This window comes from Neoarius graeffei, chromosome 4, assembly GCF_027579695.1.
Source record: "Neoarius graeffei isolate fNeoGra1 chromosome 4, fNeoGra1.pri, whole genome shotgun sequence".
Taxonomy (NCBI): domain Eukaryota; kingdom Metazoa; phylum Chordata; class Actinopteri; order Siluriformes; family Ariidae; genus Neoarius; species Neoarius graeffei.
Window position 1 is genome coordinate 91,076,151 of NC_083572.1, and position 19,059 is coordinate 91,095,209.

Consider the following 19,059-nt stretch of genomic DNA (forward strand, 5'->3'; position numbering starts at 1 on the left):
AGTTGTGGGTGGCCTTTGGCCAAGGACGGAACCTGAGATGGATTCCTGTACATGACCTGCACCTCTCTTTAGGACTGGAGAAGAGCAAAGGAATACTCTTCTTCCATGCCTTCACTGGTTGCGATGTTGTATCAGGCTTCCGCAGCAAAGGGAAGAAGTCTGCATGGCAAACCTGGGATGTGTATGCTGATGTCTTTGCCAAGCTCAGCCAGTACCCACCAACAGTAGATGATGATGATCTGGAGGTCCTGGAGAAGTTTGTGGTGACAATGTATGACAGGTCCAGTACAGTTGCATGTGTTGATGATGCCAGGCTGAATATGTTTGCTCGAAAGCAGAGGCCATATGAAGCCATCCCTCCAACTCAAGCAGCACTTCTTCAGCATGCAAAGCGCGCTGCCTATCAAGCAGGCTGTATATGGAGTCAGTCAACACTGCGCCAACCAGAAACACAAAGTCCTGCTGACTGGGGATGGACAAAGAGTGGAGACACATGGAAGGTCTTCTGGACAACGCTTCCACCTATTGCCGAGAGTTGCCAACAGCTGACCAAATGTGGATGCAAATCTGAATGCCATGGAAGGTGCAAATGCTACCGATTCAGTCTCACCTGCACCGGACTATGTAGCTGCAAATGTGAGGACAAGTGAAACCATGCAGCTCACTGTTGGGGTGAACAGTGCATTTGTGAGTTTTGTATTTGACTCATTGCACTCTGCAGTGACAAACATTGACCATAACTAAACATTCCAGTTGTGCATTTAAAAATAACAAATAAACAAAATGGTTTGTAGGATATGTTCTGGTCTATGTATATTTTTCATCATATTTTTGCTAGAAATGGCAGAAAGGGGCTCCCTAGAAGGTTAAGAGTGGGATTTTTAGATTTCTCATAGTCAAAAACCTACTTTTAGACACCAAGATCATTCAAATCGGTCAAAGTGGCCAGATCATATCCCATTTTCAAGTCTGCAGCGGTGGCCATCTTGAAAATAAGCAGCCATCTTGAATTTCAGGTGGCCCGCGTACTTTTTCAAAAGAATAATGTCTAAGGAGTATTTGTGCCAAGTTTGGTGCTTGTATCACCATTTGAAAGATTGTTTCAGTTATCTGCTACACTATGTTGTGTTTTATTCCTCTTATACCACAGAAATGTTGTCAACATCTAAAATTTATTTATTACAGAACGACACATTTTCATCCATTTAAACTTACAGTGAATGCTGTAAGTTTAAATGGATGAAGATGTGTTTAAAATTTTGAAGACCATTTATCATTTTCGTTTCACTTCACAATTATATGCTACTCTGCGTTGGTCTATCACATAAAATCCCAATAAAAAACTTTTAAGTTCGTGGTTGTAAGGTGGAAAAATGTGAAAAAGTTCAAGGGGTATGAATACTTTTTCAAGGCACTGTATACCCTGAAACACATCACTAATAAATGTGCACGTTTCATGTTTCCAGATGAAGTTTTGTACATTGGTCTAATTAAAACAATTATGTTGTGGACGGGCGGCATGGTGGTGTAGTGGTTAGCGCTGTCGCCTCACAGCAAGAAGGTCCGGGTTCGAGCCCCGTGGCCGGCGAGGGCCTTTCTGTGCGGAGTTTGCATGTTCTCCCCATGTCCACGTGGGTTTCCTCCGGGTGCTCCGGTTTCCCCCACAGTCCAAAGACATGCAGGTTAGGTTAACTGGTGACTCTAAATTGACCGTAGGTGTGAATGTGAGTGTGAATGGTTGTCTGTGTCTATGTGTCAGCCCTGTGATGACCTGGCGACTTGTCCAGGGTGTACCCCGCCTTTCGCCCGTAGTCAGCTGGGATAGGCTCCAGCTTGCCTGCGACCCTGTAGAACAGGATAAAGCGGCTAGAGATAATGAGATGAGATGTTGTGGACATCATTTTATTTATTTTCATGTACATTTAGGCCTGCTTGATTATTTTTATACTATATTTTAATACATTTCTATTTTAATGAAGACGTTTGTCTCCTTTTTTTGAGGAGTGGGTTTCGGCTGATAATATCGGTTATTGAAAATCAAAGACTTTTTTTAGCGTTATTGTTATAATAATGCTATTCTTTCATTTTTATAGTGTTATTATAGCTTTTTAAATTTTTTTTAAGCATTATTACGCTTATTTTTGTATTTTCCGGGTTTAAACCTCATGGCCGACAGAGGCCTTTCTGTGTGGAGTTTGCATGTTCTCCCAGTGTTGACGTAGGTTTCCTCTGGGTGCTCTGGTTTCCTCCACAGTTCAAAAGACATGCAGATTAGGCAAAAATCCCCAGCCACTGCACAAGTCAGTGCATACTTAATGCCGGTCCCAAGCTCAGATAGATTGGGGAGGGTTGCGTCAGGAAGGGCATCCGGTGTAAAAAACCTGTGCCAAATCAAATATGCAGATCATGATGATCTGGTATGGCGACCCCTAATGGAAGCAGCCGAAAGAAGAAGAAATAGTACTAGAGCGGCAGCTACAATTATCGACACCTTTTCAGATTTACCAATTAAAAAATATTTTACAAAGGTGAGTTTCAGTTACAACAGTTATTATTGGTTAATCAATCAACCGGAAGACCCGCCTCACCCTTTGACCTTGTCGTCTGATGACACAGCTCGTTACCTGAGACAGAATTTTTTTTAGCACGATCAGCAATTTGAGGAAAATCTAGATGTCATCATCGCAGGTAAGCATGGTGGAAAGATCATGGACATGTTTTTACTTCTCAAATTCACCGACATTTCATGATCTCCTTGTCGAAACCTACTTTGTTTCTTACTCTTTCGTTTGACAGTCGCCATTTTGTATCTAAGCGTGTTTGAGAAGTCACGTGAGGTGTCGATAATAGTGATCACTTTCACCGGTGTCCACCATTATCGACACCCTGTGGAATTAAGTGACATTTACAACTGTTATGGATCGATCTTTGTGCAACATTGTTGAAGTAGATGAAGTACTCTAAAAAAAAAAATAAAAGTGCTGTGATTTATAATAATTTTTTTCTGATTCGTAACAGAATGGAATGTTTATAGAGTATTTGGAATCCTATTGCAATAAATAGAATTAGACCAGAATTAAATTCCTAGCATATAAAAAAAAAATTACATGCTTTAAATATTCAGATTTTTCTACTCTATTCAGGAAATATATTTTTTGTAGTTTGTTGTAAATATCAACCACATATTACAATATCAGTAGACATTTTATATTTTGGTTAAAGGAAGGACATGCGCCCTTTGACCTGGATTTTCACGTGGTTACAAAAAGTGTCTCCCATAGCCCAGAACGGAAAGTATGAACCGGAACGGGACGGTACATTACAATAACATTACATTTTCTAAATATTCAGGGGTTTCATACTTAACATCTTGTACTCACACGTATCACTGTCATGTATTCTTTGATTATCCAGTATTATTATATCCAGTCACATTGTATTAACATGATATTCACGATATTTTCAATCGAAATTGATCTAAAAGCCCGGAACTCCAATTACGGAATATACCTCGGTGTGACGTCACAAAGAAATCCCGTGTGGCAGAACGAGTGCCATCTCGAGTAAAATGTGGTTTCACCCTGATTGAAAACGTAGGTCATAAAACAGAAGCACAGATCAAAAAAAGATAAGAACTTGAAATGTATACAATATCAGCTGAAGAAACGAAAAGGTAGAGGTAGGGAAAAAGGCAAAAAAATTGTAAAATAGATGAATAAATAGTAGTTAAGTTATATGTTTTGACAATAAAACAACAACAATATATTCTGTTTTTCTTCTAACTTTATTTATCATACGTGACGGGACAGGTTCATCGATAAAGGCGGGATGACTAATGTAAGTACCGATTAATAAAATGGTGGACGTGACGGACGTCTCTGAAACTGGAACAAAAAAGGTAAGATTATACATTATGTAAATAAATGCCACAAAAATGGTATTGCGGGACAGAACACTTGTTATAAATGGGACAGAACAGCATATAAAAACCCGGAAGGCAAATGTAAGAAAATACGTGACACCACATTAAAATACATGACGGTACTGCTCCGTCCCGTTCTGTTCCGTACCAGGTTATAGGAGATGTGTGGTTACAATGTCAATTGCCTGTTGACATTGATTGGTAAAACGACAAAACTAGAAATTAATACAAACAACAACGTATGATTAACAAAATATGATCTATGAAAATACTTACAAAGTGGGTAGAAAGTGGAACAAAAAGATTTTCTGACACAGGTTAAACATTATTAGTTAATTTGTTTACAAACATTAGAATTACTTCCTCATTTACGTAAACACCGACACTGATATATTTATATAAAAGATATTTGTACTGAATATGTCTATGAAAAACACATTTTAAATAAAAACTATGTTTTGTTAACTTAATACCACATACCAATTTTTTGTTAAAATAAATAATAATCTGGATGGCAATAATTGTGGAATGGTGTCAATAACTGTGGACAAAGGTGTCGATAATCGTGGAACGGTGTCGATAACTGTGGACAAAGGTGTCGATAATCGTGGAACGGTGTCGATAACTGTGGACAAAGGTGTAGATAATCATGGAACGGGGTCGATAACTGTGGACAAAGGTGTCGATAATCGTGGAATGGAGTCAATAACTGTGGACAAAGGTGTCGATAATCATGGAATGGGGTCGATAACTGTAGACAAAGGTGTCGATAATCATGGGCAAAGGTGTCGATAAGACAAAGGTGTCGATAATCGTGGAATGGAGTCGATAACTGTGGACAAAGGTGTCGATAATCATGGAATGGGGTCGATAACTGTAGACAAAGGTGTCGATAATCATGGGCAAAGGTGTCGATAAGACAAAGGTGTCGATAATCGTGGAACGGTGTCGATAACTGTGGACAAAGGTGTCGATAATCGTGGACAAAGGTGTCGATAATCATGGAACAGGGTCGATAACTGTGGACAAAGGTGTCAATCATGGAACGGGGTCGATAACTGGACAAAGGTGTCGATAATCGTGGAATGGGGTCGATAAATGTGGACAAAGGTGTCGATAATCGTGGAACGCGGGTCGATAACTGTGGACAAAGGTGTCGATAATTGTGCAACAGGGTCGATAACTGGACAAAGGTGTCGATAATCGTGTTGATAACTGTGGACAAAGGTGTCGATAATTGTGGAACAGGGTCGATAACTGGACAAAGGTGTCGATAATCGTGGAACGGTGTCGATAACTGTGGACAAAGGTGTCGATAATCGTGGAACGGTGTCGATAACTGTGGACAAAGGTGTCAATAATCATGGAATGGGGTCGATAACTGTAGACAAAGGTGTCGATAATCGTGGAACGGTGTCGATAACTGTGGACAAAGGTGTCGATAATCGTGGAACGGTGTCGATAACTGTGGACAAAGGTGTCGATAATCATGGAACGGTGTCGATAACTGTGGACAAAGGTATCGATAATCTTGGAACGGTGTCACATGATCTGATACACTAAGTAATCGGGAATCAACTCTTTTTTTTCCAGTGGAAGTTTGAGTAATTATTCATGCACAATTACTGTGCATGAATAACTGTGGACAAAGGTGTCGATAATCGTGGAACGGTGTCGATAACTGTGGACAAAGGTGTTGATAATTATGGAATGGGGTCGATAACTGTAGACAAAGGTGTCGATAATCGTGGGCAAAGGTGTCGATAACTGTGGACAAAGGTGTCGATAATCATGGAACAGTGTCGATAACTGTGGACAAAGGTGTCGATAATCATGGAACGGTGTCGATAACTGTGGACAAAGGTGTCGATAATCGTGGAACGGTGTTGATAACTGTGGACAAAGGTGTCGATAATTGTGGAACGGTGTCGATAACTGTGGACAAAGGTGTCGATAATCGTGGAACGGTGTCGATAATTGTGGAACGGTGTCGATAACTGTGGACAAAGGTGTCGATAATCGTGGAACGGTGTCACATGATCTGATACACTAAGTAATCGGGAATTAACTCTTTTTTTTTTTTCCAGTGGAAGTTTGAGTAATTATTCATGCACAATTTACGTATTGAACGTCTTTTCTACTTTTGCAACGGCCAAAAAAGCATTAAGGTGTAGATAATTGTAGCCACGCTCCAGTAGTAGTTGTTATCAGCGTTATAAAGTGATGACACTGGAGCCGCCGGCCCAAAACGCCCAATAGACACCTAATAAAAACCTCTCCATAATAATAATAATGATGATGATGATGATTACACACACTTTTAATCAGCTTGCCCAAAGCAACCACAACCTATTTGAACGCGCGGATTGATATAAACCTGTGATTCGCCTTTCAGCCGGAACTTACTGACACCTTCTGACCAATCAGAATGGAGAATTCAGCAGCGCTGCGTTATCCAGCAGTAACTCTAGTTCCTACCGTTCCTGAACTGTTTGCTGTATTTCGCTGAGGTTTATTTCTCTCTTCGAATGAAATAAGCAAACGGACCCAAATATATAATATACAGATATGCAACAGGATACAGTTCTAACATTTTATAGCACACAAACAAACACTTTCTCTCCATCTGTGTGGAGCTTCAGTCCAGATCACCTCCGCTGGTTTTCTACCGTTAGCAAGAAAGTAAACATTAATCACTATACATGTTATACTAAAAGAGTTTACCGTTCCTGCAGGTTATGTTCCGCCCATATTCACGCAGACTGTTCTGTATTACATTTTACAAATTTTACTGTTAGCAGCTGAACGCTGGATGTACAAGAATGAAAACAGCAAATGTTATTAAAAGGTACAATGGCGGCCGCGTGTCCTGTTTCCATAATAAAAGTCCCGTGTTTGGAGCATTAAGAGTTTGTATCATCAGTACTGTGTTAGTCCTAGTGCATCTCAAAAAATTAGAATATTGTGAAAAAGTTCAATATTTTCCATCAGTTATTTAAGAAAGTGAAAATGTTATATATTATAGACTCATTACACAGAAACTAAAATGTTTCAAGCATTTTTCTATTTTAATTTTAATCAGTATGGCATACAGTACAAAAACATAAAAAAAAATCTCAAAATAATAGAATATTTCATTTCAAGTTTGAGTAAAACAGTATGAACACAGTGTATCTCTCGGTCTAGTTCAGTACACACAACCACAATCATGGGGAAGACTGCTGACTTGACTGTTGTCCAGAAGATGATCACTGATGCCCTCCAAAAGGAGGGTAAGCCACAAAAGGTCATTGCTGAAAAGGGTGGCTGGAAAAGGTGCACAAGCAACAGGGATGGCCGCAGTCTTGAGAGGATTGTCAAGAAAAATTGATTCAAGAACTTGGGAGAGCTTCACAAGGAGTGGACTGAGGCTGGTGTCAGTGTATCAAGACCCATCACGAACAGACATCTTCAAGAAAGGGGATGTCAACTTTCGCATTCCTAATATCAAGCTACTCCTGAGCCAGAGACAATGTCAGAAGTGTCTTATCTGGGCTAAGGAGAGAAAGAAATGGACTGTTGCTCAGTGGTCCAAAGTCCTCTTTTCAGATGAAAGTACATTTTGCATTTAATTTGGAAATCACGGTTCTAGAGTCTGGAGGAAGAATGGAGAGGCACAGAATCCAAGGTGTTTGAAGCCCAGTGTGAAGTTTCCACAGTCTGTGATGATTTGGGATGCCATGTCATCTGCTGGTGTTGGTCCACTGTATTTTATCAAGTCCAAAGTCAACACAGCCATCTACCAGGAGATTTTAGAGCACTTCATGCTTCCATCTGCTGACGAGCTTTTTTGGAGATGCTGATTTCCTTTTCCAGCAGGACTTAGCACCTACCCACAGTGCCAAAACTACTACCAAATGATTTGCTGACCATGATATTACTGTGTTTGATTGGCCAGCCAACTTGCCTGACCTGAACCCCATAGAGAATCTATGGGGTATTGTCAAGAGGAAGATGAGAAACACCCGACCCAAAAATACAGATATGCTGAAGGCCGCTATCAAAGCAACCTGGGCTTCAATAACACCTCGGCAGTGCCACAGACTGGTCACCTCCATGCCACACCGCATTGATACAGTAATTCATGGTAAAGGAGCCCCAACCAAGTATTGAGTGTATAAATGAATAAACTTTTCAGAAGTTGGACATTTCTGTATTGTAAATCCTTTTTTTGATTGATCTAAGGGAATATTCTAATAATTTGAGATACTGGATTTCTGATTTTCATGAGCTATAAGCCATAATCATCAAAATTAACACAAAAAAGGCTTTAAATATTTCACTTTACATGTAATGAATATAGAATATATGAAAGTTTACCTTTTTGAATTAAATTATGAAAAAAGGGAACTTTTTCATGGTATTCTAATTTTTTGAGATGCACTAGTAAGTGATATATATATATATATATATATATATATATATATATATATATATATATATATATACACACAAACAGGTGGACAGTAGCGAAGTACGTTTACTTGAGTACTGTACTTAAGTACACTTTTTGAGTATCTGTACTTTACTCGAGTATTTTTTTTATTTTTGGAAACTTATGACTTTAACTTCACTACATTTGAAAGACAAATATCATACTTTTCACTCCACTACATTTCTATCAAGCTCCTCGTTACTCATTACTATAAAGCAGCTTTGAAAGTGAATGTTTTTTTCTCATCTCATCTCATTATCTCTTGCCGCTTTATCCTGTTCTACAGGGTCGCAGGCAAGCTGGAGCCTATCCCAGCTGACTACGGGCGAAAGGTGGGGTACACCCTGGACAAGTCATTAGGTCATCACAGGGCTGACACATAGACACAGACAACCATTCACACTCACATTCACACCTACGGTCAATTTAGAGTCACCAGTTAACCTAACCTGCATGTCTTTGGACTGTGGGGGAAACCGGAGCACCCGGAGGAAACCCATGCGGACACAGGGAGAACATGCAAACTCCACACAGAAAGGGCCTCGCCGGCCATGGGGCTCGAACCCGGACCTTCTTGCTGTGAGGCAACAGCGCTAACCACTACACCACCGTGCCGCCCCCATGTTTTTTTCTTTTCTTTTCTAAAATGTGATGGTTTTTTCACAGGTGACACTGATACGGCCTATCAGTAATCACTAGGGTCACGTCACGTCCACAGACTGGATAAAATAAAGTTCAGTGATTTCTCAACAGCATTATTTAACATGATCAGTTGATGGTAGAATAGGAGGAGGCGGTTCTTCTGGAGAACGCACACACCCATGGCCATACCTAAAACCCATATTTCAGTTTTCTGAAAGGATTAAAGAGTTGTTTCATTTTAAATGTTTGTTTTGTTTGCCGAAAACAAACAAACCATATCACGGCCTACAAAAACTTGCTGTCCAACCTGTGGAAGCATATTGAGGAATGTGACCGTTTTGTTCCAAGAGAAAGCTTGCAGTGAAGTTGTCTGTGCTTTTAGAGCTAGCAATAACGTTGCAAACGTAGCTATGCAATCTGGTTAGTCAAATGACTTTCTATGGATTTGGCCGCCAAGTTGCCATTGCCTTGTCCACGGCTAACGATAACACATAGCTAGTTAACTTGGACACTGTTAGTTAGCATGTAAAAATGGAGTTACGCTAACATGAATAATGTTAATTTATCTGAAGTCCTTTCAGAAATATGTTTATCATAATCTTGCCAAATAAACAGAATGTAGAAATCTTTTTCTTGTAACGCTAGATACCCAATATGATTTCGAGTTTGAAAAGCGTTTGCTAGCATGTCAGGTGGAGCTTCACTGACTAGCTAGCTTAATGTTAAACCACCATGATGGCACAGCATGCGTTCATTTTGTGAATTCACAAAATAATCCAGTAGGTTGCTTCAGATGCATTAGTTTTGTCAGGTATTGTGACAATAATACAACAATGCATTGACAGAAAATATACTTTTAATACTTAAGTATTTTTAAAAGCAAGTACAACCCCGATTCCAAAAAAGTTGGGACAAAGTACAAATTGTAAATAAAAACAGAATGCAATGATGTGGAAGTTTCAAAATTCCATATTTTTTTCAGAATAGAACATAGATGACATATCAAATGTTTAAACTGAGAAAATGTATCATTTAAAGAGAAAAATTAGGTGATTTTAAATTTCATGACAACAACACATCTCAAAAAAGTTGGGACAAGGCCATGTTTACCACTGTGAGACATCCCCTTTTCTCTTTACAACACTCTGTAAACGTCTGGGGACTGAGGAGACAAGTTGCTCAAGTTTAGGGATAGGAATGTTAACTCATTCTTGTCTAATGTAGGATTCTAGTTGCTCAACTGTCTTAGGTCTTTTTTGTCATATCTTCCGTTTTATGATGCGCCAAATGTTTTCTATGGGTGAAAGATCTGGACTGTAGGCTGGCCAGTTCAGTACCCGGATCCTTCTTCTACGCAGCCATGATGCTGTAATTGATGCAGTATGTGGTTTGGCATTGTGTTGTTGGAAAATGCAAGGTCTTCCCTGAAAGAGACGTCGTCTGGATGGGAGCATATGTTGCTCTAGAACCTGGATATACCTTTCAGCATTGATGGTGTCTTTCCAGATGTGTAAGCTGCCCATGCCACATACACTAATGCAACCCCATACCATCAGAGATGCAGGCTTCTGAACTGAGCGCTGATAACAACTTGGGTCGTCCTTCTCCTCTTTAGTCCGAATGACACGGTGTCCCTGATTTCCATAAAGAACTTCAAATTTTGATTCGTCTGACCACAGAACAGTTTTCCACTTTGCCACAGTCCATTTTAAATGAGCCTTGGCCCAGAGAAGACGTCTGCGCTTCTGGATCATGTTTAGATACGGCTTCTTCTTTGAACTATAGAGTTTTAGCTGGCAACGGCGGACGGCACGGTGAATTGTGTTCACAGATAATGTTCTCTGGAAATATTCCTGAGCCCATTTTGTGATTTCCAATACAGAAGCATGCCTGTAGGTGATGCAGTGCCGTCTAAGGGCCCGAAGATCACGGGCACCCAGTATGGTTTTCCGGCCTTGACCCTTACGCACAGCGATTCTTCCAGATTCTCTGAATCTTTTGATGATATTATGCACTGTAGATGATGATATGTTCAAACTCATTGCAATTTTACACTGTCGAAGTGCTTTCTTATTGATCCACTATTTGTCAGCACAGAATTAGGGGGATTGGTGATCCTCTTCCCATCTTTACTTCTGAGAGCCGCTGCCACTCCAACATGCTCTTTTTATACCCAGTCATGTTAATTACCTATTGCCAGTTGACCTAATGAGTTGCAATTTGGTCCTCCAGCTGTCCCTTTTTTGTACCTTTAACTTTTCCAGCCTCTTATTGCCCCTGTCCCAACTTTTTTGAGATGTGTTGCTGTCATGAAATTTCAAATGAGCCAATATTTGGCACAAAATTTCAAAATGTCTCACTTTCGACATTTGATATGTTGTCTATGTTCTATTGTGAATACAATCAGTTTTTGAGATTTGTAAATTATTGCATTCCGTTTTTATTTACAATTTGTACTTTGTCCCAACTTTTTTGGAATCGGGGTTGTAGAACAGGATAAAGCGGCTCGAGATAATGAGATGTGGTTATTCAGTTAACAAAGCAGTTTTTATTTAAAATTTGTTTTATATAACAGTGGTGCTTGAAAGTTTGTGAACCCTTTAGAATTTTCTATATTTTTGCATTAATATGACCTAAAACATCATCAGATTTTCACACAAGTCCTAAAAGTAGATAAAGAGAACCCCGTTAAACAAATGAGACAAAAATATTATATTTGGTCATTTATTTATTGAGGAAAATGATCCAATATTACACATCTGTGAGTGGCAAAAGTATGTGAACCTCTAGGATTAGCAGTTAATTTGAAGGTGAAATTAGAGTCAAGTGTTTTTCAATCAGTGGGATGACAGTCAGGTGTGAGTGGGCACCCTGTTTTATTTAAAGAACAGGGATCTATCAAAGTCTGATCTTTACAACACATGTTTGTGGAAGTGTATCATGGCACGAATAAAGGAGATTTCTGAGGATCTCAGAAAAAGCGTTGCTGATGCTCATCAGGCTGGAAAAGGTTATAAAACCATCTCTAAAGAATTTGGACTCCACCAATCCACAGTCAGACAGATTGTGTACAAATGGAGGAAATTCAAGACCATTGTTACCCTCCCCAGGATTGGTCAACCAACAAAGATCATTCCAAGAGCAAGGTGTGTAATAGTCGGTGAGGTCACAAAGGACCCCAGGGTAACTTCTAAGTGACTGAAGGCCTCGCTCACATTGGATAATGTTAATGTTCATGAGTCCACCATCAGGAAAACACTGAACAACAATGGTGTGCATGGCAGGGTTGCAAGGAGAAAGCCATTGCTCTCCAAAAAGAACATTACTGCTCGTCTGCAGTTTGCTAAAGATCACGTGGACAAGCCAGAAGGCTATTGGAAAAATGTTTTGTGGACAGATGAGACCAAAATAGAACTTTTTGGTTTAAATGAGAAGCGTTACATTTGGAGAAAGAAAAACATTCCATTCCAGCATAAGAACCTCATCCCATCTGTGAAACATGGTGGTGGTAGTATCATGGTTTGAGCCTGTTTTACTGCATCTGGGCCAGGACAGCTTGTCATCACTGATGGAACAATGAATTCTGAATTATACCAGAGAATTCTAAAGGAAAATGTCAGGACATCTGTCCATGAACTGAATCTCAAGAGAAGGTGGGTCATGCAGCAAGACAACGACCCTAAGCACACAAGTCATTCTCCCAAAGAATGGTTAAAGAAGAATAAAGTTAATGTTTTGGAATGGCCAAGTCAAAGTCCTGACCTTAATCCAATGGAAATGTTGTGGAAGGACCTGAAGCGAGCAGTTCATGTGAGGAAACCCACCAACATCCCAGAGTTGAAGCTGTTCTGTACGGAGGAATGGGCTAAAATTCCTCCAAGCTGGTGTGCAGGACTGATCAACAGTTACCGCAAACGTTTAGTTGCAGTTATTGCTGCACAAGGGGGTCACACCAGATACTGAAAGCAAAGGTTCACATACTTTTGCCACTCACAGATATGTAATATTGGATCATTTTCCTCAATAAATAAATGACCAAATATAATATTTTTGTCTCATTTGTTTAACTGGGTTCTCTTTATCTACTTTTAGGACTTGTGTGAAAATCTGATGATGTTTTAGGTCATATTTATGCAGAAATATAGAAAATTCTAAAGGGTTCACAAACTTTCAAGCACCACTGTACACTACAAAATATCCATCCATTCATTATCTGTAGCCGCTTATCCTGTCCAACAGGGTCGCGGGCAAGCTGGAGCCTATCCCAGCTGACTATGGGTGAGAGGCGGGGTACACCCTGGACAAGTCGCCAGGTCATCACAGGGCTGACACACAGAGACGAACAACCATTCACTCACATTCACACCTACGGTCAATTTAGAGCCACCAATTAACCAAACCTGCATGCCTTTGGACTGTGGGGGAAACCGGAGCACCCGGAGGAAACTCCCCGTGTCCGTGTGGGAACATGCAAACTCCACACAGAAGGGCCCTCGCCAGCTGCTGGGCTCGAACCCAGGACCTTCTTGCTGTGAGGCGACAGTGTGAACTACAGTGACACTACACCACCGTGCCGCCCCACTACAAAATATCTTTTATATAAATATATCGATGTTGGTGCTTATGTAAATGAGGAAGTAATTCTAATGTTTGTAAACAAATGGACTGATAATGTTTAACCTGTATCAGAAAATCTTTTTGTTCCACTTTCTAAGTATTTTTGTAGATTACATTTTGTTAATCATTCGTTGTTGTTTGTATTAATTTCTAGTTTTGTTGTTTACCAAGAAATGTCAACAGGCAATTGACATTGTAACCACATGAAAATCCAGGTCAAAGGTCGATTTTTTTTTAAATAGAGATTTTAAATTTACATCTAAAAATATAAAATGTCTACTGATATTGTAATATGTGGTAGATATTTACAACAACCTGCAAAAAAAAAAAATTCTGAATGGAATTGAAAAATCTGAATATTTCAAGCATGTAATTTTTTATATGCTAGGAATTTAATTCTGGTCTAATTCTATTTATTGCAATCGGATTCCAAATACTCTATAAACATTCCATTCTGTTATGAATCAGAAAAAAAATATAAATCACAGCATTTTTATTTTTTTAAAGTACTTCATCTACTTCAACAATGTTACATAAAGATCGATCCATAACAGTTGTAAATGTCCCTTAATTCCACAGGATGTCAATAATGGTGGACACCAGTGAAAGCGATCACTATTATCGACACCTCACGTGACTTCTCAAATACGCGTTTAGATACAAAATGGCGACTGTCAAATGAAAGAGTAAGAAACAAAGTAGGTTTCGACAAGGAGATCATGAAATATCAGTGAATTTGATCAGTAAAAACATGTCCATGATCTTTCCACCATGCTTATCTGCAATGATAATGTCCGGGTTTTCCTCAAATTGCTGATTGTGCTAAAAAAATTCCATCTCAGGCAACAAGCTGTGTCATCAGACGACAAGGTCAAATGGTGAGGGTCTTCTGATTGATTAATTAACCAGTAATAACTATTGTCACTGAAACTCACCTTTGTAAAATTGTTTTTTTATTGGTAAATCTGAAAAGGTGTCGATAATTATGGACTGTCGATAATTGTAGCCACTACTATATGTAAGTATTTAGATTGTGATATGACTCATAAAAAAACATTTCAGGTGAAATATTTTTCTTTGCAGTCCCAACAACAAGACTAAATCAGGACTCAGGGCTCAATTTCAGAGTGACATTACATGACATGACCTTTATAATCTGATATCATACTGGAATAAAGTGATATTTCAACATGTTCAAAAAAAATCTACCTGGATAAAAACTTGCACAGGTTACAGGGTACAAGGCAGAAATACACTGTGCCATTGTGTACACCTTTCTGTTTTAGCCAGCATTAACTTTTCAGCAGTTTGTGCCACAGTAGCTCTCCTGTGGGATTGGACCATATGGACTAGCCTTCATGCCCCATGCGAATCAATGAGTCTTCGAAACCCATGACCCTGTCGTCGGTTCACCGGTTGTCCTTCCTCGGACCACTTTTGGTAGGTACTAACCACTACATACCAGGAACACCCCACAAGACCTGTCGTTTTGGAGCTGCTCAGACCCAGTCATCTTGCCATCACAGTTTGGCCCTTGTCAAAGTCGCTCAGATTCTTACGGTTGCCCATTTTTCCTGCTTCCAACACATCAACTTCAAGAGTTCTCTTGCTGCCTAATATATCCCACTCCTTGACAGGTGCGACTGTAATGAGATAATGTAATTCACTTCACCGGTCACTGATTTTAATTTTACGGTTGATCATTGTGTGTAACATACACACACAACCTAGATAATTTTATTTTACAATTCCAAAAAAGTTGGGACAAAGTACAAATGGTAAATAAAAACGGAATGCAATAATTTACAAATCTCAAAAACTGATATTGTATTCACAATAGAACATAGACAACATATCAAATGTCGAAAGTGAGACATTTTGAAATTTCATGCCAAATATTGGCTCATTTGAAATTTCATGACAGCAACACATCTCAAAAAAGTTGGGACAGGGGCAATAAGAGGCTGGAAAAGTTAAAGGTACAAAAAAGGAACAGCTGGAGGACCAAATTGCAACTCATTAGGTCAATTGGCAATAGGTAATTAACATGACTGGGCATAAAAAGAGCATCTTGGAGTGGCAGTGGCTCTCAGAAGTAAAGATGGGAAGAGGATCACCAATCCCCCTAATTCTGCGCCGACAAATAGTGGAGCAATGTCAGAAAGGAGTTCGACAGTGTAAAATTGCAAAGAGTTTGAACATATCATCTACAGTGCATAATATCATCAAAAGATTCAGATAATCTGGAAGAATCTCTGTGCATAAGGGTCAAGGCCGGAAAACCATACTGGGTGCCCGTGATCTTCGGGCCCTTAGACGGCACTGCATCACATACAGGCATGCTTCTGTATTGGAAATCACAAAATGGGCTCAGGAATATTTCCAGAGAACATTATCTGTGAACACAATTCACCGTGCCATCCGCCGTTGCCAGCTAAAACTCTATAGTTCAAAGAAGAAGCTGTATCTAAACATGATCCAGAAGCGCAGACGTCTTCTCTGGGCCAAGGCTCATTTAAAATGGACTGTGGCAAAGTGGAAAACTGTTCTGTGGTCAGACGAATCAAAATTTGAAGTTCTTTATGGAAATCAGGGACGCCGTGTCATTCGGACTAAAGAGGAGAAGGACGACCCAAGTTGTTATCAGCGCTCAGTTCAGAAGCCTGCATCTCTGATGTTATGGGGTTGCATTAGTGCATGTGGCATGGGCAGCTTACACATCTGGAAAGACACCATCAATGCTGAAAGGTATATCCAGGTTCTAGAGCAACATATGCTCCCATCCAGACGACGTCTCTTTCAGGGAAGACCTTGCATTTTCCAACATGACAATGCCAAACCACATACTGCATCAATTACAGCATCATGGCTGCATAGAAGAAGGGTCCGGGTACTGAACTGGCCAGCCTGCAGTCCAGATCTTTCACCCATAGAAAACATTTGGCGCATCATAAAACGGAAGATACGACAAAAAAGACGACAGTTGAGCAACTAGAATCCTACATTAGACAAGAATGGGTTAACATTCCTATCCCTAAACTTGAGCAACTTGTCTCCTCAGTCCCCAGACATTTACAGACTGTTGTAAAGAGAAAAGGGGATGTCTCACAGTGGGAAACATGGCCTTGTCCCAACTTTTCTGAGATGTGTTGTTGTCATGAAATTTAAAATCACCTAATTTTTCTCTTTAAATGATACATTTTCTCAGTTTAAACATTTGATATGTCATCTATGTTCTATTCTGAATAAAATATGGAATTTTGAAACTTCCACATCATTGCATTCCGTTTTTATTTACAATTTGTACTTTGTCCCAACTTTTTTGGAATCAGGGTTGTAGTTATTTTTCAAAAATGCTAGAATGCTAATTATCTAGGCACTTTTTTTTGTTCCCTCCCCATCTTAATTTTGTAGTTTATGTAACCTACAGTATTTCTATTATTTTATTGTTGTTCTATTAGCCACTGGGTTTTTTAGGCCTTTATTTCTTATACAGTTTTATTTTACACAGTTTATTTGCAGCTTGTATTGTTTTAACATGCTGTATTGTTATCGAGCGATTTCTGGCACAAAAAATTCCTTCAGGATTAATAAAAGTTTTATCTTATTTTAAAAAGACATCCACTTGTTTTAATTGAACCCGCCTTCAGTTTCAAAATATATGTATTGTATCTTGTCCAGGGTGTACCCCGCCTTTCACCCGTAGTCAGCTGGGATAGGCTCTAGCTTGCCTGCGACCCTGTAGATCAGGATAAAGCGGCTAGAGATAATGAGATGAGATCTTCTCCAGAATATAAATGAAGACAGGTTGCATGTCTCATCTCATTATCTCTTGCCGCTTTATCCTGTTCTACAGGGTCGCAGGCAAGCTGGAGCCTATCCCAGCTGACTACGGGCGAAAGGCGGGGTACACCCTGGACAAGTCGCCAGGTCATCACAGGGCTGACACATAGACACAGACAACCATTCACACTCACATTCACACCTACGGTCAATTTAGAGTCACCAGTTAACCTAACCTGCATGTCTTTGGACTGTGGGGGAAACCGGAGCACCCGGAGGAAACCCACACGGACACGGGGAGAACATGCAAACTCCGCACAGAAAGGGCCTCGCCGGCCACGGGGCTCGAACCCAGACCTTCTTGCTGTGAGGCGACAGCGCTAACCACTACACCACCGTGCCACCACAAGTTGCATGCATTACTCTTATTTTTGTATTTTCTCTTTCATTTTAGCTGTATGCACCTCTGGGGGGGAACGAAGTTCCTGGGTTGGCCTGATGACTTACAAGCATTTACATTGAAAATTCAGTGAGCAGAATGACTGTTGTATCTTGATTGTGGTTTAAAACTGCAGTTTCTAAAAAGCTTCTCGGCTTGTAGTTATGATATAATAATAATTAAAACAAGAGTGCTCTGACAGCACAATATCCCACGCTGGGAACGATATCTATGCTACAAGTCCTTAATACACCCTCATGAAATTGTCAAAAGTACAAGTTGGGTAATAAAGGGCTATAACTCTGGTGAAATGTGACCGAATTGATTGAAATTGCTGTATGTCGGTAATGCGCATATTACAAACTGTTTTGCAAAGTTTTGGAAAATTCCTGCAAAAATTGTGAGAGGAGGTGATTTCAGAAGACAAGCAACCTTTCATGAAATTGTCAAAGTACAAGTTTGGTAATCAAGGGCCATAACTCTGGAAAAAATTAGACCGAATTGAACGAAATTGCAGTATGCCCATTACTGACATATAACAAAGAATCCTGTCAAGTTTCGTGAAATTCCTCCAAAAATTGTGAGAGGAGTTGATTTCAGAAGGTGAGCACCCTTCCCAGGACAGACGGACATCGCCACGACATAATCCCCCTTCGGGCCTTTCAGCCAGCCAGCCGGGGGGGAATTTTAAAATGGCTCTGGCTGGCTCTTTCATTCCAGACTTCTGTTGACAGACTCTGAGCCCCACACCCAGACAGAACAAAGGCAACTTAATTATTCAAGCAAAAACAGTGATGTCATAGATTCATTTCGCTGGAATGGTTTGGGTCCAGCTGTAGTTTTAAGACGGGAGATAGGGTCAATTGTGGGGTCGATGAGGGTTTTTAATTTGCTCATTGGAAATACAATTCACCTTTGCAGGCAGGAGCTAGGATTATAAATTACAAATGATATCTTAAAAAATATGATTTAATTGCATTATTTAAAGCGCTGTACTGCTACTTTAATGTCATATGAATTAACTGATAAACAACATGAATAATGGTTTGTTTAAAGCTGATTCATAATTACAAGAGTCATAACTGCAAAATCTAAAACAATGGACCACTGGAACAGAAAAAAAAAAAAACTATTTGAGGAGGATAAAAGTTTTTAAAAAAAATAATCAGATGAAAGGTCAAA

The 19,059-nt window shown here is 39.7% G+C and overlaps 1 protein-coding gene across 2 annotated transcripts in view; it reads right to left on the bottom strand.

The window, feature by feature from the left end:
* pomgnt1 (protein O-linked mannose N-acetylglucosaminyltransferase 1 (beta 1,2-)) overlaps positions 1-6,781 on the bottom strand; it is a 48,755-nt gene extending 41,974 nt beyond the window's left edge. For both annotated transcript variants that reach the window (XR_009654584.1, XM_060919999.1), the window contains exon 1: positions 6,647-6,781. The gene's annotated coding sequence lies outside the window, so the exon portion shown is untranslated. The remainder of the gene's footprint in view (positions 1-6,646) is intronic.
* Positions 6,782-19,059: the final 12,278 nt, after the last annotated feature.